This window comes from Amblyraja radiata, chromosome 16 (genome assembly GCF_010909765.2).
Source record: "Amblyraja radiata isolate CabotCenter1 chromosome 16, sAmbRad1.1.pri, whole genome shotgun sequence".
NCBI classification, from domain to species: Eukaryota; Metazoa; Chordata; class Chondrichthyes; order Rajiformes; family Rajidae; genus Amblyraja; species Amblyraja radiata.
In genome coordinates, this window is record NC_045971.1 from 25,285,669 (window position 1) to 25,295,959 (window position 10,291).

Here is a 10,291-nt window from a genome sequence, read left to right on the forward strand (position 1 = left end):
TCCTTTTCTCCAGAGATGCTGTCTGACCTGCTGAGTTACTCCAGCATTTTGTGTCTATCTTCGGTTTAAACCAGCATCTGCAGTTCCTTCCTACACATAAGGTCATGAAAGTTGTTGCATAAATACCAGGTCACTCATTTTAACGATATTTTGGTGGATTAGAAACGACAATCGGTTGTTTGAACAAAATTTATTCTCAATTACAGTTCTCTGATAACACGGGCTCTAATACACAACTGACCACAACGGTGGTCCTCAATCAACTGGCGAGCAGAGCCCAGAAACCGCACGAATACCCGACCCCTCCCAGAGTCATGTGCGCTCGGCTTCCGACCGCAGGGTTCGATGCTGGCGCGCACCAGCAGGTGCCGCTACAATATTCTTTATTCGGGTGATTTTTTTTTAAAAAGCACACACAAAATTAAGACAAAGACCCAGATTTTCTGTCAGCAATGAAACAAAGTTGCTTTGTGCTGAACTTGAAAAATCTGCTCGCAAAGACCAAGCAATTGTTGTGCTGTAATGTTACTTTTCTCTGTTGTCAGTTGCCATCAGGCATCAATGGGATCGCTGGCATCCAGCAATGGTTAAATCTCAAGCTTGTTGAGCAACCAATCACACTGAAAACTTCTCCAAGATTCCAAAGCAAAAATATTAACACATTTTAAACATTTCACTGCTAGCTTTGAAGCATATACAAGATTATGACTGAGATATCATAGTTGAAAAAGAGGCACTTATTTTGAAATATGATAGTGAATTGAAATTTATGCATTGGTGGTGATGTTGCTAAGCTATGATTAAGGACTAAATCATCATAAAAACTTCTATAAATCATAACCTAGAACATTTTCACTTTTTTTAAAGTGAGAATAATTGATAAATACTGGGCCCTAGAAATTCACTCAACCACTGCTGCGATTTTCAACAAAATGCAAAATTATTTTAGTGTTCGGTTGCTAAAAATGTGGGAACTGTCTTTTCACGGGAAGATGTAAAGTGGCTTTACAGGGATATTGACCAGCTAAATTAATGGCACAGTGGTGCAGCTGGTAGAGTGCTACATCACAGCGCCAGAGATCTGGGTTTGGTCTTGAACTCTGGTGATATCTGCGTGGAGTTTGTACGTTCTCCTTGTGACTGCATGCGCTTCCTGCGGGTGCTCTGGTCTCCTCCCACATCACAAATATGTAGTTTAACTGACCACTGTAAATTGCTCCTAGTTTGTAGGAAGTGGATGAAAAAGCAGGATAGCATAGAACTGGTGTGAAAGAAAGATCGATGGTCAGTGTGACTCGCTGGGCTGAAGGGCCTGTTTCCTGGCTGGATCTCCAAACTAAACTAAATTAAACAACTAAGCTAAACTAAACTAAATTAAACAACTAAACTAAACTAAACTAGCCTAAACTAGTGAAAAATGTGAAATGTTAGCTGCTAAATGAAGGTTGGTGATGCCATTCTACTGACTGGGGCCATGCTCAATGTGCCGACTATTGTTGCTGATGAACGTAAGGGCCAGATTCAAAATATACCCAGCCCATTAGAGTGATAAACTGCAGGTGCCTATGGCATTAAGGGAAGAGCGTGACATCGGACATGAGCATAACTGGTCTCTCGTGCGTTCCCAATCTGTGTTGCAGTGTGTTGGGCTACAGTCTGAAACCAGCTGCCATATACCCTGCAATTAGTCAACGTCGACCTAATCTTTCGACCACTTAACTTTAGGTCTCTTCAGCCAACAAGGATTGTTCTTTGGTCCTTCCACTTTACTCTATCCATTCCTCATGTAATTATATACACTTCATTTATGTTTCCCCCCACCCTCCTCTGTTCTGAAGCAAACAACCTTAACTTGCCTGATCACCCCTCATTGGTATAATTTCTCAGACCTGGGGACATGGTCAATCTCCCTTCCACCCTCTCCTGTGCCAGATATCCTTCCTGCACTGTGACCTTCAGAGCTTGAGACTGTGCTCAGGCCATGGTCTAATCACTGTTACATATGATGTTTGCATAACATTTCTGCCCTTATTTTGTACATCTAACAAAGCCAAGCACCTCATTCTCCTTTTTAATCTTCTTAATAACCTGTTGTGTTTAAGGATATGTGGATGTACACTTGGTTCCCTTTGGTCATCCATACTACTCAATATCGTAGCCTTTATGTTTTTTTTAGCGATTCAGCATGGAAACAGGCCCTTTGGCACTCAGAGTCCAGGCCGACCAGTGATCATTCCGCACACTAGCACTATCCTACACACTGGGGACAAATTACAATTTACAGAAGCCAATTAACCTACTAACCTGTACATCTATGGAGTGTGGGAAGAAACTGGAGCACCCTGAGAAAACCCATGCAGTCACAGGGAGAACGTACAACCTGCGTAGAGACAGTACCGGTAGTCAGGATCAAACCCGTGTCTCTGGGTCTGTAAGGCAGTAACTCTACCGCAATGTTACCATGCCACCATTTCCTTGCCCCGTTTCATCTTCTCAAATATATATTTTATTTTTATCGAAGTGTATATTTCTCCACACAATTTACATCTGTCATAGTCTTGCCCATTTACCTATTCTGTGTTCATTTCATTACAAATTTCTTCTCTCCTTTTCACAGTCCACTTTCCCACCTATCTTTGATTCAGCAGTGAATCTTTCCACAACACACTTAGCCTATTCATCTACAGCATTTATATAAATCACAATATTTGGGGGCCTGCGGCTGATTTATGTGATGGCCAGCCAGTGATAGTCTGCCAAGCTGTAAATGACTCATTTATTACTTCAGCAGAAAACAAAGTGCTGGAGGAACTCAACGTATCAGGCATTATCTGTGGAGGGAAATGGACAGGTGGCATTTCTGATGGGGACTCCTTCTTCAGACTGATTGCAGAAGGGTCCCGACGTGAAACATCACTGTCCATTCCCTCCACGCCGACGCCTGCTGAGTTCCTCCAGCACTTTGTGTTTTGCTCAAGATTCCAGCATCTGCAGTTTCTTGTGACCTGTTTTATTCCTCTTCTCTGGTTTAATCAGCTTTGCATTCATGCTAATTTGTTTACAATTCACATTATTCACATTGTAGAATAACCTTTTGTGTACTTTTTTATGAATGGCTTCATTAAAAAGAAATAATATCCTGTACTGCCAGGTTCCCCCTTAGTTACATCCTCAGCAAACTCCCGATAGTTCACATCATAAAACAATATTGTTTTCACCCAACCTACTCTGTTGCTTTCTCCCAAGCAATGGATTCCAGCATCTGGCTGACAGCAGTTCTTTTTCTCTCTTTTCCTTCTTTCAGAAATAGGGCGGCAGGGTAGTGCATTGGTAGAATTGCTGACTTACAGCGCTTGCAGCTCTGGAGACCTGGGTTCGATCCCGACTACAGGTGCTGCCTGCACGGAGTTTATACGTTCTCCCCGTGACCTGCGTGGGATTTCTCTAAGAACTTCGGTTTCCTCCCACACTCCAAAGATGTACAGGTGTATCGGTTAATTGGCTTGGTAAATGTACAAAATAATTGTCCCTAGTGGATGTAGGATAGTGTTAATATGCGAAGATCACTGGTTGGCGGGGACTGGCTGGGCCGAAGGGCCTGTTTCAGCGCTGTATCTCTATCTATATTACTAAATCTCTGATCTTGACCGCTTTTGGCCCACTGTGCTGCGATTTCCGACAGAACGCCGCAACCTACAGCCGTCACTTTTGGCCACCTCGCTCAGAGCCCCCCTCCGCCTTACGGGTGCGGAGGAATTATCCCATCCAAGACAACTCAGAGAGATATTAATGTTTTTTTTTAAATCACCATTCTCTCTGCTGCCCCTGCTGGAGGTGGAGGGACTCTAAAACCAGGAAGTGGTGTGCCTCACTCAGTCTTTGCAAGATGGATGAAGCCAAGGGTCATGCCTCTCGGAGCTCTGAATAACACTGAACAAATGTCTACACAACAGTGAGTACCCTTAATGTGGTTTGAAAATGAAAATATGGTTTGTTTGAAGTAAAAAGGCACTGCCTGCAAACGGTTGTTTGGGTGCTTTGGCTTGAAGTTGAAAGGCATTATTTACTGCAAATGGTGGCGGGTGCTTTGACTTGAAGTTGAAAGGCACTACTTACTGCAAATGGTGGCTTGGGAGCTTTGGCTTGAAGTTGAACCACTACTTAAGGCAAATGGTGGCTTGGGTGTTTTGGCTTGAAGTTGAAAGTCACTACTTACTGCAAATGGTGGCTTGGGTGCTTTGGCTTGATGTTGAAAGGCACTACGTATTGCAAATGGTGGCTTGGAAGCTTTGGCTTGAAGTTGAAAGGCACTACTTATGGCAAATGGTGGTTTGGGTGTTTTGCTTGAAGTTGAAAGGCACTACTTACTGCAAAGGGTGGCTTGGGTGCTTTGGCTTGAAGTTGAAATGCACTATTTACTGCAAATGATGGCTTGGGAGCTTTGGTTTAAAGTTATAAAGGCACTACTTACTTCAAATGGTGGCTTGGGAGCTTTGGCTTGAAGTTTAAAAAAATCACCATTCTCTCTGCTGCCCCTGCTGGAGGGAGGGGGAGAGACTATAAAACCCGGCAGTGGTGTGCCTCACTCAGTCTCTTCAAGATGGATGAAGCCAAGGGTCACGTCTCTCTGAGCTCTGAATAATACTGAACATATGTCTACACAACTGTGAGTACCCTTAATGTGGTTTGAAAATGAAAATATGGTTTGTTTGAAGTAAAAAGGCACTGCCTGCAAATGGTTGTTTGAGTGCTTTGGCTTGAAGTTGAAAGGCATTACTTACTGCAAATGGTGGCTTGGATGCTTTGACTTGAAGTTGAAAGGCACCACTCACTGAAAATGGTGGCTTGGGAGCTTTGGCTTGAAGTTGAAAGGCACTACTTACTGCAAATGGTGGCTTGGGTGTTTTGGCTTGAAAGGCACCTCTTACTGCAAATGGTGGCTTGGGAGCTTTGGCTTGACGTTGAAAGGCAATACTTACTGCAAATGGTGGCTTGGGTGTTTTGCTTGAAGTTGAAAGGCACCACTTACTGCACATGGTGGCTTGGGTGCTTAGGCTTGAAGTTGAAAGGCACTACTTGCTGCAAATGGTGGCTTGGGTGCTTTGGCTTGAAGTTGAAAGGCACTAACTGCAAATGGTGACTTGGGTGCTTTGGCTTGAAGTTGAAAGGCATTACTTACTGCAAATGATGGCTTGGGTGTTTTGGGTTGAAGTTGAAAAGCACTAATTGCAAATGGTGGCTTGGGAGCTTTGGTTTAAAGTTGAAAGGCATTACTTACTGCAAATGGTGGCTTGGGTGTTTTGGGTTGAAGTTGAAAGGCACTAATTGCAAATGGTGGCTTGGGAGCTTTGGTTTAAAGTTGAAAGGCACTACTTACTGCAAATGGTGGCTTGGGAGCTTTGGCTTGAAGTTGAAAGGCACTAACTGCAAATGGTGCCTTGGGAGTTTTGGCTTGTAGTTGAAAGGCACTACTTACTGCAAATGGTGGCTTGGGTGCTTTGGCTTGAAGTTGAAAGTCACTACTTACTGCAAATGGTGGCTTGGGTGCTTTGCTTCAAGTTGAAAGGCACTACTTACTGCAAATGTTGGCTTGGGTGCTTTGGCTTGAGGTTGAAAGGCACTACTTACTGCAAATGGTGGCTTGGGTGCTTTGCTTGAAGTTGAAAGGCACTGCAAATGGTGGCTTGGGTGCTTTGGCTTGAAGTTGAAAGGCACTACTTACTGCAAATGATGGCGGGCGATTTGGCTTTAAGTTGAAAGGCACCTCTTACTGCAAATGGTGGCATGGTTGAAATACACTACTTAATGCAAATGGTGGCTTGGGTGCTTTGGCTTGAGGTTGAAAGGCACTACTTACTGCAAATGGTGGCTTGGGTGCCTTGGCTTGAGTTGAAAAAAATCACCATTCTCTCTGCTGCCCCTGCTGCAGGGAGGGGGAGAGACTATAAAACCCGGCAGTGGTGTGCCTCACTCAGTCTCTTCAAGATGGATGAAGCCAAGGGTCACGTCTCTCTGAGCTCTGAATAACACTGAACAAATGTCTACACAACTGTGAGTACCCTTAATGTGGTTTGAAAATGAAAATATGGTTTGTTTGAAGTAAAAAGGCACTGCCTGCAAATGCTTGTTTGGGTGCTTTGGCTTGAAGTTGAAAGGCATTACTTACTGCAAATGGTGGCTTGGATGCTTTGACTTGAAGTTGAAAGGCACTACTTACTGCAAATGGTGGCTTGGGAGCTTTGGTTTAAAGTTGAAAGGCACTACTTACTGAAAATGGTGGCTTGGGAGCTTTGGCTTGAAGTTGAAAGGCACTACTTACTGCAAATGGTGGCTTGGGTGTTTTGGCTTGAAAGGTACTTCTTACTGCAAATGGTGGCTTGGGAGCTTTGGCTTGACGTTGAAAGGCACTACTTACTGCAAATGGTGGCTTGGGTGTTTTGCTTGAAGTTGTAAGGCACCACTTACTGCACATGGTGGCTTGGGTGCTTTGGCTTGAAGTTGAAAGGCACTACTTGCTGCAAATGGTGGCTTGGGTGCTTTGGCTTGAAGTTGAAAGGCACTAACTGCAAATGGTGGCTTGGGTGCTTTGGCTTGAGGTTGAAAGGCACTACTTACTGCAAATGGTGGCTTGGGTGCTTTGCTTGAAGTTGAAAGGCACTGCAAATGGTGGCTTGGGTGCTTTGGCTTGAAGTTGAAAGGCACTACTTACTGCAAATGATGGCGGGCGATTTGGCTTTAAGTTGAAAGGCACCTCTTACTGCAAATGGTGGCATGGTTGAAATACACTACTTAATGCAAATGGTGGCTTGGGTGCTTTGGCTTGAGGTTGAAAGGCACTACTTACTGCAAATGGTGGCTTGGGTGCCTTGGCTTGAGTTGAAAAAAATCACCATTCTCTCTGCTGCCCCTGCTGGAGGGAGGGGGAGAGACTATAAAACCCGGCAGTGGTGTGCCTCACTCAGTCTCTTCAAGATGGATGAAGCCAAGGGTCACGTCTCTCTGAGCTCTGAATAAGACTGAAAAAATGTCTACACAACTGTGAGTACCCTTAATGTGGTTTGAAAATGAAAATATGGTTTGTTTGAAGTAAAAAGGCACTGCCTGCAAATGGTTGTTTGGGTGCTTTGGCTTGAAGTTGAAAGGCATTACTTACTGCAAATGGTGGCTTGGATGTTTTGACTTGAAGTTGAAATGCACTACTTACTGCAAATGGTGGTTTGGGAGCTTTGGTTTAAAGTTGAAAGGCACTACTTACTGAAAATGGTGGCTTGGGAGCTTTGGCTTGAAGTTGAAAGGCACTACTTACTGCAAATGGTGGCTTGGGTGTTTTGGCTTGAAAGGTACTTCTTACTGCAAATGGTGGCTTGGGAGCTTTGGCTTGACGTTGAAAGGCACTACTTACTGCAAATGGTGGCTTGGGTGTTTTGCTTGAAGTTGTAAGGCACCACTTACTGCACATGGTGGCTTGGGTGCTTTGGCTTGAAGTTGAAAGGCACTACTTGCTGCAAATGGTGGCTTGGGTGCTTTGGCTTGAAGTTGAAAGGCACTAACTGCAAATGGTGGCTTGGGTGCTTTGGCTTGAGGTTGAAAGGCATTACTTACTGCAAATGATGGCTTGGGTGTTTTGGGTTGAAGTTGAAAAGCACTAATTGCAAATGGTGGCTTGGGAGCTTTGGTTTAAAGTTGAAAGGCATTACTTACTGCAAATGGTGGCTTGGGTGTTTTGGGTTGAAGTTGAAAGGCACTAATTGCAAATGGTGGCTTGGGAGCTTTGGTTTAAAGTTGAAAGGCACTACCTACTGCAAATGGTGGCTTGGGAGCTTTGGCTTGAAGTTGAAAGGCACTAACTGCAAATGGTGCCTTGGGTGTTTTGGCTTGTAGTTGAAAGGCACTACTTACTGCAAATGGTGGCTTGGGTGCTTTGGCTTGAAGTTGAAAGTCACTACTTACTGCAAATGGTGGCTTGGGTGCTTTGCTTCAAGTTGAAAGGCACTACTTACTGCAAATGGTGGCTTGGGTGCTTTGGCTTGAGGTTGAAAGGCACTACTTACTGCAAATGGTGGCTTGGGAGCTTTGGTTTAAAGTTGAAAGACACTACTTACTGCAAATGGTGGCTTGGGTGCTTTGGCTTGAAGTTGAAAGTCACTACTTACTGCAAATGGTGGCTTGGGTGCTTTGCTTCAAGTTGAAAGGCACTACTTACTGCAAATGGTAGCTTGGGCGATTTGGCTTTAAGTTGAAAGGCACTATTTACTGCAAATAGTGGCATGAAGTTGAAAGGCACTACTTACTGCAAATGGTGGCTTGGGTGCTTTGGCTTGAAGTTAAATGGCATTACTGCAAATGCACTTACTTCCTGTTTGCACTGTATATTGATTTTAGATAAAACGCTACCACTTACGGCTATGATTTTTGGCCATCTTACTCAGTCCCCCCTCCGCTGAGCAAGTGCAGAGAATTCTTCCCATCAATGAAAAATAAAAGTGTTATTAGTGTTTAAAAAATGTTGAGAATCTCTCTCCTGTCAATCATGCCCTGAAAGCCACACCTTTTCTGGTGGGAGCGGTTATAAAACCCGGAAGTGTGGGTGTGGCTCAGTCTCTGCATGATGGGGGAGGTAGAGGTCATGACTCTGTCTGAGCTGTGAATCAACTGAACACACTGAATGTCTACTGAACTGAGTTTGGTGTTTTGTGTGGTTTTATGGTGGTTTCAACCTGCATGAAATGGTATGAAGCTGCATTTGAATTTAGTGGCCTTGAACCCTGCTTGAAGTGGAATGAAACTGCACTGAATCTGGTGGCCTTGCACCCTGCTGAAAGTGGTATGAAACTGCACTTAAATTTAGTGGCCTTGGATCCAGCTTGAAGTGATATGAAACTGCACTTGAATTCAGTGGCCTTGCACCCTGCTTGAAGTGGTTGGAAACTGCACTTGAATTCGGTTGCCTTGCACCCTGCTCATAGTGGTAAGAAACTGCACTTGAATTTGGTAGCCTTGAACCCTGCTTGAAATGTTAGGAACATGGATTTGAATTTGGTGGGCTTGCCCCTGCTTGAAATGGAATTTCAAGGAATAGTCATGAGTCAACTGCCAGCCCACCAGCCGTGAGTGAGCTGCCAGCAGATCAGGCTTGAGGGACTGAGCTGCCACCCCAAGAACCCATACCAGCACTCCAGAAAGCCCCCCCCCACTGGCCACTAATATTGTAAGTGGTGGAGAGGTGGAATATTGCGTCGGGGGACTAACCCTCCCGTGTGAACATGGGACCCAACGGGTCCCACTTAGTCTAGTACAAAACTAAAGTAATGTTACTTTTGCTACCTTCCCACCTGCTGGGTATGCTTTAGAGTTCAAGACCATCATTAATGCATTGATAATCCCTTCAGCCACTTCTTTTAACAAAGCAGTAAGTGGGCTCTCAGAACAGATGAAAATTAGTCTAAATAGTCATAGTCATACCGCGTGGAAACGGACCTTTCAGCCCAACTTGCCCACACCGGCCAACATGCCCCAGCTACACTAGTCCCACCTGCCTATGTTTGGCCCATATCCTATCTCTGTACCTCCAAATATTTTTTTAATGTTATGATAGTACATACATCTCTCTATTTGTTCTATTATTTTCTCTGTGGTGACATTAATTGGAAGCACTTGATCAGATGTAGACCTGTCAATCGAGGGATTCAGACAGCAATTGAAATCTCCACCCATTATTAAAAAGTATTCATTTAAATTAGGAAAGGATGCAATTAACTGTTTAAAAAACTCAGGGTGATCAATATTTGGTGCATAGACATTCACCATAGCGACTTTTTGCCTATAAAGAACACCGGTAATCACCAAGAAACTGCCATATGGATCAGCAATTGTTTCATGGTGAACAAACGGAATTGAGGAGTCTATAAAAGTAGAGACTCCTTTAACCTTAGCCTGTGAATTTGAATGAAACTGCTGTCCTCTCCAAAACTTGAAAAATCGTAACTTGTCATCTTGCCTTACATGAGTTTCCTGAACGCAGCCTTTCAGTTAGTTGGCTTTTAGGCATCCCGCCGATTCAGTTAGTTTGCATTTAGGTGTCTCACCCTTTCGGTTAGTTGGCGTTTCGGCTTTGTTTCCATTCGGTTAGTTGGCGTTTCGGCTTTGTTTCCATTCGGTTATTTGGAGTTTCGGTTTTGTTTCCATTCGGTTATTTGGCTTCCACTTCTTTGCTTCTGCTTCTCGTCCGTCAGTGCCACGTCCAGGTACCATTAGCAACTGCAGTTTATATATATTTTTAAAAACAATCAGA